At 42.8% G+C, this 14,289-nt stretch overlaps 1 long non-coding RNA gene across 1 annotated transcript in view; it reads right to left on the reverse strand.

Moving 5' to 3' along the window:
- Nucleotides 1–2,774: 2,774 nt before the first annotated feature.
- LOC310708406 overlaps nucleotides 2,775–14,289 on the reverse strand; it is a 140,080-nt gene continuing 128,565 nt past the window's right edge. The window contains exon 2 of the long non-coding RNA XR_014527005.1: nucleotides 2,775–2,977. This is a non-coding gene — a long non-coding RNA (uncharacterized lncRNA). The remainder of the gene's footprint in view (nucleotides 2,978–14,289) is intronic.

The raw sequence follows: 14,289 nt of genomic DNA on the forward strand, positions 1-14,289 counted from the left end.
ATGGGAAACCTCTGCTCATGCAGAAAGTGTATACACCTCAAGAAGGCAAGGCTGCATATTACTGCTAATTATGCAGTCTATGGGAATCTCCTTTGATTTCTAAACAAGGAAATTAGAACAAAAAAGGGAAGGGAGGGAAGCAAGAATGTGGCATACATAAGGAGACATAGTTAGCCAGCACTTTTCTCAAGTTCGTTCATTTGAAAAGGGAACAAAGAAAGACTTTTGGCGTTCTTTCCCCCTACCGGTAAGGATTTCAGCCAGGATGCCCTGACTGCCTTACTCCAGGTCTGTAACCCTAAGCAGTTTCAATTAGTTGTAGCATCTACGAAACGAGCAACACAGATACTTTGCCATGAAATCTGACTCCAAAGCAATGAAATGTACTTAAGGCCTGCTCAGTGATGGGTGGACAAATGCAAGGCAGTGGAACATTCTTGACCATTTGTCATAATGGAGTCGCTTTGAGATCTAGGGGTCTTGTTACCGTCTTGCCTCGTTGTCTATCATTTGCTCTCTGCTGTGCATGGTTTTTGTAATCATCTATCCCCATCTCCCACTTCCTTAGAAGGCCTGTCCTCTTTTTCTCTAGCCATTGTAACTGTGCCTTTGACAGTGGTCTAATACGCAACCAATTTTTAGCAGGTGATGAGAGCCCTGCTGAGTTGTTTGGAATCCATGTATATTCATTCAAGGAGCAGTTCTTGTGTGTTTGAATCTTTTCCAACAGGGATCTGGTTGGCCACTGTGAGAACAGGTTGCTGAACTAGATGGGTCACCCAGTGCACTCTTCTTATGTTTTTATGCCTCTGGCTCAATTTAGAATTATAGAATTGTAAAACTGAATAGAACATCGGGGGTCATCTAGTCCAGCCCTCTGCAATGAAGGAATCTTGAACCCACAACCCTGAGATTAAGAGTCTCAAACTCTACCAACTGAGCTATCCCAAACACAGCCAGCATGCAGCCTGGGACAGGTTAGCCCCTGAGGCAATGCAGCTTTTGACGAAAAAGATAGCTCATCTTTGGGGGTTTCTGGAGGAAATGAGTTGGCAAGGGAAGGATCAACATCCTTCCTCCTTCTCTCCTGTTCCTTCTTGCTTTAGAGCACCCCCTCTCACAGACACTTTGCAAGAGGGACAGGGCCATTGGGGTTGTGTTGCACACGACCGCAGTGTAATATGTAGCTTGCCCAAGAAACGCCGAAACTGAGCCGGCTTCCCCTTTCCTGAATCAGCCCATCATTCTGACAGTAGGAGATCTGACCAAAAGTGTTTTCAACCCTCCAACCCTCATCCTTGTTGATTGTGTGAATGGATGATCCTAATAGAATCCCAGCAGTGCTTTAAAAACTTTATTTCCTAGGTTAATCAAGCTAAAAGACCGTTTCCCATATAGCTGGGTTTCCCCGGGGGGGGGGGGCAACATCTCTGCATTAAAAAACAAAACAAAATGCTGGCATGGTGGTTCATAATCATAAATTCTGACCACTGGAAATATAAGGGAAGGACTTCAGGTGGGGGAAAGGGTTAGAGTGTTGCTTTCCCCTTCTTCTTTTAGTGGAAGCTCTCTCTTTTTTAAAAATAAAAGTATATTTTATAAACAAAAGAGCTTCACAGGCCCCTTCCCCTCTTTTTTTATCTTTAATCCCTCTTTCCCTCTTAGAATGGCAAAGCGCCCCCCTCCCTGGTCTTTCTAATAAATAGCTAGGAAGGCATTCAGTGCTATGTCCCTTTGATCAACACCAGGCTGTCAGCTCCTGTCGCTTCCCCCTCCTCCCTGCTCTTGTTCCTGGCTAACAGTGGAAGTAATACCCCCTGAAAGAAATACCCTAGGTGTCCTGCAAACCATCAATCACTTTTTCTCCCCCAGCTGGCCCACCCTCCCTGCCTGCTCACTACCTCTCTCTCCTTCTCCCTCCTTTCCCCCACCTATTCTCTCCAAACCCTGATTCCGTTTGATAACACACAAATTCAACATGCAAGGTAGTTTGACCTACTGGCACCTGGTGCTGTCTGAAGGTTCTGCCACTGTGGGCAGACAGGGGAATCCACTGGTCCCTCAAGAAACGCAGCAGCAAACACTGCGACACACTGGTCTGGCTCTGCGGAATGGCAGAGGCGATCTTCACCGAATTAAGGAAAATGTGCCTGATATAAATGAGGCTTTAATGACATTGTGGGGGTGGGGATTAATGTCAATGCTGCTCTTTTATTTACATTATTATTACCATTGCGTTTCCAGAACTCCTCGCCATAAAACAAGGTCAAGCTTCCTTTTAGATTTAATTTTGGGTGGTGATCTTGCAAGAGAGACGACAGCCTCCAGACAGGTCGCTCAGCACATTTGCAAGGGGGCTTCTTGTTTACTGCTGAGATTATAAGCAATCTGCGTCCCCTCTTATCACAGTGTCAGGACACTGAAGTACAGTTTGCACATGCTACGCAAAGGGTATAATTTACAAAGGGAAACAATTATCACCGGCTACAGAACAAACACCCGGATTGTTTTTTTTTTTTTTTAAGCACACCGAGGAAAGCAAGCTGCAAAACAGAGGGCTTGCTTCTGTATTTATGTCTCTGAAAGGGTAGAAGCTCGGGAAAGTGCTATAAAAGATCATTACTATTTGACAATGCCATCCACAAAATCTTGCTCAAATATCTTCTGCTCTGTGATGGCAGAGATGGTGCTTGCCGTTACATCTTCTGTGTCGATGTGGCGATATATCTGTGTGTGTGTGTGTGTGTGTGGTGTAGTTGTTGTTTTTTTTCAAAAAAAAAAATCTGCAATGAGTGAATAGAGCTTATTGTGCTGGCTGCAAAATGTCAAACTGCAGAGGAAAGAAATACAGCATTGCAGTGGTGGTGCACTGAGGCCCCCGGTAGGAAAGCACAAGCTATTAAGTGGAAAATTCCTGCAGAGGACGTGTTTCCATTTCTAATATGAAGAAAGAGGGTGTTGTTTGAGGCTCGCATGCCTGTGGAAAATACAGAAAACAGGAGAAGATGAGAAAAATGACCTCACTGAACTCAAGGAACTTAAGCAAAAGAGGCCACTTTGGCCAACCCAGTGCCTTGCAACCGAAACAATAAGCACAGCTCCATGTTACCGTATTGGCCCGAATATAAGCTGCACCCGAATATAAGCCGCACCTTTAAAATTGGAGGGAAGGGGAGAGAAAAAAAATACCCGAATATAAGCCGCTCCCCTCCTCGCTGCTCCTGGCTGCACACTGGCCGGGGAGGGTGGGAGCGTTGCTGGCGGCCTTTCCCCTTCCTCACTCTCTCCCTTCATGGCCTTGGGGGACCACATGCAGGGCGGGCGCCTTTTTGCCGCGCTCCTGGCTGCATACCATTAGGTCATAAATACAGTGGTACCTCGGGTTACATATGCTTCAGGTTACATATGCTTCAGGTTACAGACTCCGCTAACACAGAAATAGTGCTTCAGGTTAAGAACTTTGCTTCAGGATAAGAACAGAAATCGTGCTCTGGCGGCGCGGCGGCCCCATTAGCTAAAGTGGTGCTTCAGGTTAAGAACAGTTTCAGGTTAAGAACTGACCTCCGGAATGAATTAAGTACCATATTTTTTGCACCATAACACTCACTTTTTTCCTCCTAAAAAGTAAGGGGAAATGTCTGTGCGTGTTATGGAGGGAATGCCTACGGGTGGAATGCCTACGGATTTTCCTCCTCTAGAAACTACGTGCGTGTTATGGTCGGGTGCGTGTTATATAGAGCGAAAAATACGGTACTTAACCCGAGGTACCACTGTATAAGCTGCACTTTAACTTCTCACGATTGGAATGTGGGGGGGAGGCTTATATTCAGGCCAATATGGTATATAATGGGTTTGCCAGCTCCACTCTTTAACCATGACCTGTCGGAAGGGGAGATGGGGACGGTCGTTGTGGAAGGGGAGGGGGAAAGCCCAGCACCTAATAACAGTCAAGGAGAGGCCAAGAGAGAGGACCGTGATGCAAACAACACCCTTGCCTTGGAGAGAGGGGCACGGTGTTCAGGTTTAATTGCAGTCTGAATACCATCCCTTGCTGTTTCCTTGCAACACCAACTATTTCAGCAGAGAGTAAATTTCCCATTTGAAAGGCTTCTGGGGTACATGCAGGAGGAAAGCCTTGCAAAGTGTTGTATGGGGGTGGGCAGACTGTGCGTACAAATGGACAAGAGGTCTTCTAAAGGTAGTTTAAATGGCATTGTCTGAAACTCGTTGGCGGGCTGTGTGTGCAAGTGGTTTGAAGGATCAGCCCTCCCCGCTCTCCCTCTGCGAGGCCTCCTATAGTGTTGACTCTGAATGCCCGATTTGCCATTTGATGTCGGCTAAACTAATCAAAGGCTACGGGGTTTTGTTTCTGTTGTCACCATCTTTCTACATAGCCTCAACCTTGGTACCAAAAAAAGAAAAGGAAAAAAAGTATACGCCTCCTATAGAATTTGCGAGCTGGTTTCATTCACTCTGCTGATGGCTGTCAGGGCATATTTCCATTGAATTGAATCTAGCAGGGGGGAATGTTATTAATTGTAGGGACGGCAAAGGCATCGTCATTCAAGGCTTATAATTGCTTTATATATAAAAAAGATGGAGCAAAATTAAGGCGGCAGGGAGGGGGGAATGTTATTAATTGTGCATATAGTGAAATACTGTTTATGTGGGAGACCTGCTGCTTCAGAAGTATTTCCTAAGTCATTGAGATGGGTGGATACGGTGGTTTTCATTTAGGCATAGGGATTTTTAAAGCAGCTAAAAAAAAAAGTCATGTATCTTTGTGACAGTAAAGGGTTTCAACAGTTCTCAAATGTTTTTCTGAATATGCTTCGCCATGTAGCATTGCAAGCTGCATCAAGAGACTTAGGTTGCTGCAAACTTGTCAGTATTAACAGGTCCTGACAACTATATAAATGCTGCATCGTTAGATGAGTCTCCAGCCCAGCAAGATCCACTGGGATGAACAGGTTAGGATCCAGTGGCTCTGGCTGGGCTGGTAGGTTCCTGACGCAGCTGGGCTAGGGTTAGGGTTAGGGTCCAGCTTAACTCTCTTATTCTCACTGCAGATCCGTGGGTGATATACCTGTATATACTCCCCCATCCCAGCTAAGCTGGTACCCAACCCAACTGAGTTGAGTCTAGTGGATCTTAAGGCAATGTAAGCCCTGAAAATGGGTGTTCTAAGGGTGGGGCCAGAGAGATGAGACTTCGGCTGGATCCTAAACCCGTTCAGCTTGGCCATATCACCTAGCAACTCTGCATAAGTTAAGCCAGCAAAAAGGGTGCTGCTGAACGGAGTTTAGATCTGGTGTAACTTAAAGCTGGCTTCATTTACATTGGCTTGTTTTACACCACCTTTCTGTGTACGGGATTGCTCCCTAAGAGGTGATGTGATAGAGGCCATTTTCAAATCTTGGAAAGGGCTGGCAGATATAAAGGACTAATAATTACTATTATTCATACTGATAAGGGTTACATTGATTTTCCGTCGCTCCAGAGAGTAGGACCCAAGCTATTGTGCTCAAATTGCAAGAAAATGGCTTTAGACATAACGTTAAGAAGAACTGCCTGATGTCACATGCTGTTTGACAGTGGGACTGATGGCTTTGGAAGGTGGTTGTCTCTCCTTCATTAGTCGTTGTTAAGCGGAGGCTGGGAGGATTGGAATATGTGATGTTTTGAGGTCCTTTCCAATTCTATGAATCTACAAGGTGTGACCAGAAAGTAAGGTGAATCACCCCTGTGTGCAATAATGGGAACTGCTGGATTCGAAGAGAAACGTGGGAGATGTTCGTCTGTATCTCAGCTAGCATGCGCACGTGGTTCAATATTTGTTGACAGGCCTACATTCATGTAGTAGCATTTAGTAGCTGTTAATAGTGCAGTGTGTTGTGATTGAAAATGGAGCAAAGAGTCAATATGAAATTCTGTTTCAAATTGGGTAAATTGGCATTTGAAACCCATGAAATGTTCATAACTGTGTACGGAAGTGAAGCTGTAACTCAAAAGACATTGTATGTGTGGTTTAAGCGTTTCTGTGAAGGGCGGCAAACCATCAGAGATGACCCTCTGTCTGGCAGACCCTCAACAAGCAGAACAGATGTCAACAGAGTTCGTGACTTATTGATGCGGGGTTGGCGTTTGTCCGTTCGAATGATGGCGAAAGAATTGCATATTCCGTGTGAAATCATTACTGAAGTTACTGAGTTGTCCCACCCTCCATATTCTTCTGATCTGGCTCCACCAGATTTCTTTCTTTTTCCAAAATTGAAATCTGCACTGAAAGGGCGCACATTTTCCAACATTTCACATGTCCAAGCTGCTGTGGTGAGAGAACTGAAAGCAGTATGAAAAGAGAACTTCTCCAGAAGTTTCCAAGAGTTCTACAAACTTTGTCAATGGTGCATTGTATCAGAGGTGGCCTACTTTGAAGGCCTGTAAAGTATGTATGTTCAAATATTTCTTGCTGTTCGATTTCTGTGACCATTCACCAAACTTTCCAGCCACACCTTGTATTAGTCTGAATGCTAATATTCTACTTCAAGTTTTGATCATGTTTTGTTTATAAGTTTTATTTAGGATACCTAGAAATCATCTCTGCCCTTTACATACCCAACTGATCAATGTGCTCTGTGGGAGAGGGCCTCCTGCACATCTAGAGGACCATTCCATATGATACAGGAATCAGGTCTTTAGCGTAGTGGCACCTAAACTTTGAAGACCTTCCTTTTTGAACAAGTCTTTTAAGTGGAGATATTTGTCCCAGCCTGCATGTGCACTGGATTAGAAACTGTTTTTACGAATGAAAGTATTTGTAATTGTTTTTATATATATGAAAGTGCTTTTAATACTCATAACTGCATTTACACATGAAATTGTGCAATTTTTGACTTCCGGGTTGGCGCCTCCAGGTAATGGCGGAGTTCCTCCGATCAGGAGGAATTTGCTCCGCGGAAATTAGGGTCTGACCGCCATGACGAAGGCAGAGACCCACTGAAATCACAGGCGGGAGAAGCCTGTGAACTTGGGATTCGGCTGGCACCCTTTGCTCGCAGGGAAACCCTGATTTGGGGATCCGGAGCGAAGTGGGGTGAGTGGCGCGGTGCTTCGAATTGACTGCTTCTTTCACGGAGTGAAGCCGCATTGCTGTTGCCGGAGAGCACTGACTTTTTCCTGTGGACAATTGGATTTTAAACAACTACCCGTGAGTAGAACGGAAAATTAGATCCTTAAATTCATTAATTTGGCATCGAAATGGGAAGGTTCTAAACAGGAAGTCTGCCTTCCTTTTTTGTAAACAGGTTGAAGCAAAGAAGTTGCAAGTTAAAGCCTTGGAAAGTTTATTTTTGTAAAGGATTAAATCTCCATCGGTTAAAACTATTAAACCCCCCTTGGAAGCAGGAGAAGGGGGGGAAATTTTGGACCTAGCGAGCCTGCAGGAGAGAGTGAAAATCCAAATTACCACTGCTCCGAACATGGAAACGGGCTGCCAGAAAGAGTGACGTTTTTTGACAGCTAGCAATAAGAGAAATATATTGTTTCCATTGTACTCATCTGCATTTAAAAAGTAGGAAAAGAAACTAACTTTATAGTTTAAATATAGTTTGGAAGGATTGATACTAGTGGAGACTGTTTCTCTCTAGAGGGAGCTTTTGAAACTGTTACAAGAGTGGAGCTGGGGGTTTTCCAGTTGCAAGATAAGAACTGTGTGAAATAGAGATTGACCTTGGACTTTAAGAATGTTGACAGAAGGAGCCTTAGTGACTGTATTATGTAAGATAAGCTATTCGTTGGAACAGCTCCACAAGAAGACGGACGCTATGAATACCAAACTTGAGAACTTGGGACAAAAAGTGACTAATTTGGAACAAAAAGTGACCATTAATACAGAAATTGTTCAGGATTTGACACAGGAACCTACCTTGACAGGACAAACTGGGGAGAAGACGAAGGAGAATGTTGGTGTTGTTAAACCTAAAATAATACAAGTGGAAGCCCCAGTTTTACAGAGGCAAACTGAGGACTATAAGTGGAGGCCTTTTATGAATGAATATAGAAAAAGTCAGAATCTGAAGATTAGAGCCCTGCTTGGATTGAAGAAGGAAGGTTGGATAGACTCTTTCATGCAGAGGATTTACTGACCTTTGGGTCCTGAATCTGAGTCAGGAGGTGATTGGAGTTGTGGGGGCCTTTGGATCTGGAGGAGCCTTGAAACATGATTTGAGATATTGTATGGACACTGGTTTTAGCTGTGGAGAGTTGGTTGGTCTGTCGAGAGGGAATGGGGGCATGGTTGCGCCCCCCCCCCAAGACCTGCGCTTCAGCACCCTCAGCATCACAGACTATGAAGAAAAACTGCAGAAGGGACTTGGAAAAGATTTAAGAGCCTCGGACAGAAGATCTCCAGGTTGATGAACTATATGGAATGGACGGAAATGACTGGCAGAATCCGAGACCAGGGAGACGAGATGGTGGTAGAAGATTGGGAAAGTTTAAAGTTTATATAAAGAAATATTGTAAATTTAATGAGTGTTAGAAAATTGTTGGAATGAAATTTTATGGCTTTAGCAGAAATGTTATAAGGAGTTAGGTATAAATAAGTATTTCAGTATTAATGGAAAATAAGGTACAAAATATGTTAAGATATTCATAATGATAAAAATAGAGAAAGATGGAAAGGAATTGCTGAAACAAGTAATAGAAGTGGAATACAAAAAGGGAGGTGAGAGGAGGTCGATGAAATAAGGGAATGAAAGATAGAGTAATGAAATGGTATGGTATATGTTTTTAAATTGTTGTTCTTATGCTTTGTTTAGTTTAGTGTGTTAAGGTTGTGTTTTATATTGTTTATTGTATTGTTTTTTCTTTTCTCTCTCTTTTTCTTCTTCTCTGCTCTATTTTGTCTTTTTCTTTCGCTTATTTTCTTCTTCTTTTTTTCTTGTAAGTTTTAAAAGCAATAAAGATTTTTTTTTTAAAAAAATGAAATTGTGTAATTTTTATTTATTTATTGCTGATTTCCTAAAATGGTGAAATCACTTTAAGATACTTTATGGGAAGCAATTTGTAATATAAGCAAATAAATAAATAAATAGAATGTAAGCAAAGATTAGCTTAACTTTACAATTTTGAGGGCAGGTTTGTGGGCATTGAACTTCTGGTTCATCGCTGATCACATATACTTGGGGGGGGCAGAAACATGAGAAATAACATTAGATGTCCATATGTATGTCATTATTTCTTTCCTGGAACTATTTGTTGGAAGACCTAAAGGAACATCTGCACATCTTCAAAGAGTATAGATTCTATGGCAATTTTCTCATGTGTTCATGCACTATTTTTTAGAATGACAAATTAAAAGTTTAAAATGTGTGTGTGTGTGTGTGTGTGTGTGTGTGTGTGTGTGTGTGTGTCTTTAAACAGGAGGATGCTTCTCCATACAGACTGTTTATGAAATATTGTCCATGGTGATCACTAAAAGCAAAGAATCTGGCCTCCCTCTTTATTAGCGCTTTGCTGGCAATTGAAAACATTCCTTTTCTGAACAAGCTTTGGGTTCCGTTGCTGCTTAATATATTGATTGTGAATGCTGCTCTTCCTGCTGTTATTCCTTTGCTAATGTTTTCAGGTTGATAACTTGTATTTTAATGGTTGAATTACTGTTGTTGTTAGCTTTGCTTTAGATTTGTATGTTTCTCTGAGAAGCTCATTTGTGGAGGGTAAAAGCTGGGTATGAGGGTTTTTCTTCTCCTTCAAAGAAATATATAATAAATCCATTCTCTTTTGTTCCCCCACACCCTTCCTCTCACATCACATTTTTCAATAACATTTTAGTACCTGATAGTTATGTGTAGTGATAGGGCAGATGCAAATTACTCTTATTTTAAGGGTGGGTGTTAAAGTGATTTGAGGTATTTGATAATAGGGATGGGAGGGAAATTCAGTTTGATTCCTACCTAATTCACAAGTCCCAAAACAATACGTAAGCTGAAAAAACAAATAGCCTTTGAAATGTGCATGTTCCCAAATTTTATGGTGCAGTTCCCCAACCACTAAACATGTACAAAATTAAATATGTCAGAGGAAATGTGGGAGAAGGGTGGTATATAAATTTTATATATAATATATAATAAAATAGGGGGGGGTTTAAGCATCATGAAATGCATTATATTAGGGAACACTGCCAAAAATTAGGAGAAATGAACACCACAATGCTGAATTCTCAGGAAGAATTTTCACACACAAAAATCAAAAACTGATGTGTAAGTTTCTGCACTAGAAAGATGAAAAACTGACAAAATTTATCCATTCCTGTTTGATAACTTGAAGGGCAATTAATGTTCACTTGCTGATTTGGTCTATATGATCCAGAGGTTGGGAACGCCCAGATCACCACAGCACTAAGATCAGAGATAAGCTTTCTGCCTGCTCTTTGACAGCAAAAGGCAGCATCTATTTGTCACCTCCACTCCAGCTCTAGGGTGTGTGGAATGCTGCCGTTCACATCTATGGAGCAGCCAGAGGGTTTATCTTCAGTCTTAGCAGTATGGTGCTTAGCACTAAGACAGGAAGGTAGAATCCCTGTGCCTGTTCTTTAGAGTTCTTTTCTAAAGAGCAGGCAGAGATCTTTCAGTGACTCCACCCCAGTGTTCGAGTGGAGACAACTGGAAATGTTGATCGCATGTGCGTGTGTGCACCTGCACATGTGTGTCAGGAGCAGGGCTACACATACCGCATGTGCCACGGCCTGTTACCGACGGTCGGAAGATCCATCAATCTTCTGCCCCGACGTGCTCCTGCGACTCATGTCCGAAGATGTGAGCACACTTTGACTTAGCAGAGTCTATACAATAGCGAAAGCCAGGCTCAAGGTGTGAATACTAAGCTACTTTATTATATATATAACAGGACAAAGAAAAACATGTCTCCTCTCTCTCTTCTTCCTCAGAGAGAAGGGAATACAAAAGCAGAACGGAACAGTGTAAAACAACTTCCGCTCCCATGACTCCAACAATGTTGGAATGTAAACACAGACATGTGATGATACAATCCCACATATCTGCACAGCGGGGGAATGGAATCCCAACATCCTCCCCCATTCCATGTACACCGCTGCTGCAGTTTTCAGCACAACTGCAACCTCTGTACATATGCATCATGTTGTTCCCTGTTAACAACTTTTGACAACAGATCTGCAGGAATCTCTTTTCCTGACATGTAGGACACCTTTATGAGTCCACTTTGCATGATGTAATTTCAACTGCAAGGACTGCTGTCTAGTGCTTGTGTGTTTGTGACAATGGAGGGATAGCACACACACCCCATCGCCAAAGCCCTATATTACCCCACCTTTTTGGCCTATCTGCCATTTGAATATGACACCTGGAAGGTTAAGCAAGTTCCATTCAGGCCCTCAGTTTGAACACAGTCCACCCATCGTTCCAATTGAAGTCATCAGTTTAGGTAGCAAATTTTCCACCCACCTGGCAATCCTCAAACAAAACTGTGATTCTCTCAAACTGTTTTTTAAAACAAATAATTTCAACGATGAAGGGTTGGTCTAAGCAAGCTGCACTGTGGGCAGTTGCGTTCAACCCTTGAGAGAACAACTCAGCTTTATCATACAAGCAAGCTCTGGGTTTTCTGGGACTTGGCCGCTCACAAGCTGAAGCTGCCAGTCAAACCAAATTGTGCAATAATTTTATGATCCATAGAAATGGGCATTCAGACAAAACCATGCTAACTTATTTTGGCAGTCGTCATAAGTAGCCCTACTCTTGCTTTGAGGGGATCCTTGACAATGTCAACAAACATAGAGAGAGGAACTAAGCTTCAAAAAAGGTTAATATTTTCAATTCAGCATCTTAAACACAAAATGTATTATTTCTTTTCTTTTTAAAAAATACCTGTTATCAGTTTGGGACAGCAAAGGAAAACTGTAGTACAGCAAAATGTAAACAAAATTCTGGCCTGAACTGGTATGGATGAGCTGCATCAAATATTCTCCAGCTTTGGTTTTAAGATACGAACATGCAATTTTGGTGGGGTAGAAATTCCTCCTACCCCACTTATATCATGTGAATATTTGCTGTCTTTTAAGCAAGGCAGGTGGAAGAAACAGAAATGGTAGTCAAACCTTCTGTCTTGCAAACTCCCAAATTTGACTAGATGCAATGGCTGCAAAACCCAAAATCTGTACCAAACTGATATCAAGCACAATGTTGTGTGTGTGTAAAGGGCAGACAGGAAGTGTGTGCCAAACTATTCTGAAACTGCTCCTGTTCAAACTGAAGAACAAAAGAAGCTGCTTGATGTATACCACTGTTTACTACTAACCTGAAGTGCCTTCAGATGTCTTTCCCAACCACAGCTCCTGCAAATGCCAGCCATTGAATCTGCAAGCTTTCATGTGCAAAGTAAGGACTCAACAATTGAGTGCTCACATAAAGGTTCGATTCTGACAACCTGTCCACTTGGGGGGAGGGTTGTAAACCTCATGAGAACTGAGCTTCCACATATATTTCGTAATAAGCAAATAAATTTTAAGCCACACTTCTGTTAACATACTCCAAGTGGCATACAAAATACCAGCAATCCTTTAAAAAATAACAGTAAAGCAGAGAAATATTAGATAAATGTGTGCAGTCTATGTTATCCATACACAGATTCAACGTCACACATTACAACATGTGTGTAAATCTCTGTGTGTGTGAGAGAGAGACGGCTCATGTCTTATTTTGGGAAGATCAGTGTAAGAAACCTTACAGGACCTGTGAACACAGACCAGTAGGGGACTGGAATAAACAGCTCATCCATAGCCCATTGTAGCACATCATCCCTGATCTGGGCTAATTTTTGCCATTCCAATACAGTTAAAGGTAAAGGGACCCCTGACCATTAGGTCCAGTCGTGACCAACTCTGGGGTTGTGATGCTCATCTCACTTTATTGGCCGAGGGAGCCGGCATACAACTTCTGGGTCATGTGGCCAGCATGACTAAGCCGCTTCTGGTGAACCAGAGCAGCGCACGGAAACACCGTTTACCTTCCCGCTGCAGTATTTCTCTACTTTCACTTGGCGTGCTTTCGAACTGCTAGGTTGGCAGGAGCAGGGACCAAGCAACAGGAGCTCACCCCGTGGCGGGGATTTGAACTGCCAACCTTCTGATCGGCAAGTCCTAGGCTCTGTGGTTTAACTCACAGCGCCACCCGCGTCCCTCCAATACAGTTGCTCTGTGCCAAAAAGTGTAGGTTTTGGGTTATGGTTGCCTAAACCTGATCACCAAAGTATTCTTTTTAATAAGAAATAAGAAATTGCTTCACCATGCATGAAATTGTGATTAACAGCCTCTTTTAAGAAGCCAGTTTCAGACTTATCTGACAATACCCAAAGGTCCATTCATTGCTTTCCTTATAAATGTAGTGTCAGAGAATCCCTTTTGACAGAAACGCAACATTTTCAGGACACCTGTACTGCGCTACATGAAATAAACTGGACCAGAATGTTGAAAATGTTACCCAGTACCATTGAGAGGCATCTAGTCTGATGCAGCCCCACATGAGTCCCACCGAACAGCATCTAATTGCAAAGATTAAAGCACACCAGGGCACTCAAGCTGCCTTCCTATGGGTTTGGGGAGAAAGAACACATTTCAACATTCCAGCTCTTGGTTCCCTTGGCAACATACATAACAACAACCCAATAAAACTCTGGGTTCCTGTTTGCTTAACCCTCCAGGACATTGTCTGAATTGAATGCTTCCCTAAGGAAATATTTCAGGCAGGCAGCTATACACTAAAACTTAGGAGTTAGGGAGGGGCTGGCGGTCCTTTTCTTCTTTTAGTTTTTGGCTCTAAAGGATTTCCAGATTGCATAGCATTGCGACCGATTAAAGCAGAAGTCTAATATTATTTTCACCCTGTGAAAGGCAAATCTGAAATAGCAACCTTGCAGCTTTCTTCTTATGTGCAAAACCAGGCAGCCAGTGTTCTTTCCATGTGTGTGTTTTTTTTCTGGGTCTCTGGGGCACCCAAGCTGGAGCATGGGAAATGCATGATCTTAGTCCACCAGCACATTATTACACCACTTTGACAGGCATGAAGATTCCTGGGAACTGAAAGATGAAGAAACATGTTGGAAGACACTGTTTGGATGAGGCCAAGGGCCCATCTAATCCAGCATCCTATTTTCACAGTGGCCAACCAGATGCTTGTTGGAAACCCGCAAGCTGGACCTCAGCACAAGAACGCTCTCCCTTTCTGTGGTGTCCAGCAACTGGTTTTCCGCAGT

This window comes from Podarcis liolepis (genome assembly GCF_965112155.1).
Source record: "Podarcis liolepis genome assembly, chromosome: 5".
Taxonomy (NCBI): domain Eukaryota; kingdom Metazoa; phylum Chordata; class Lepidosauria; order Squamata; family Lacertidae; genus Podarcis; species Podarcis liolepis.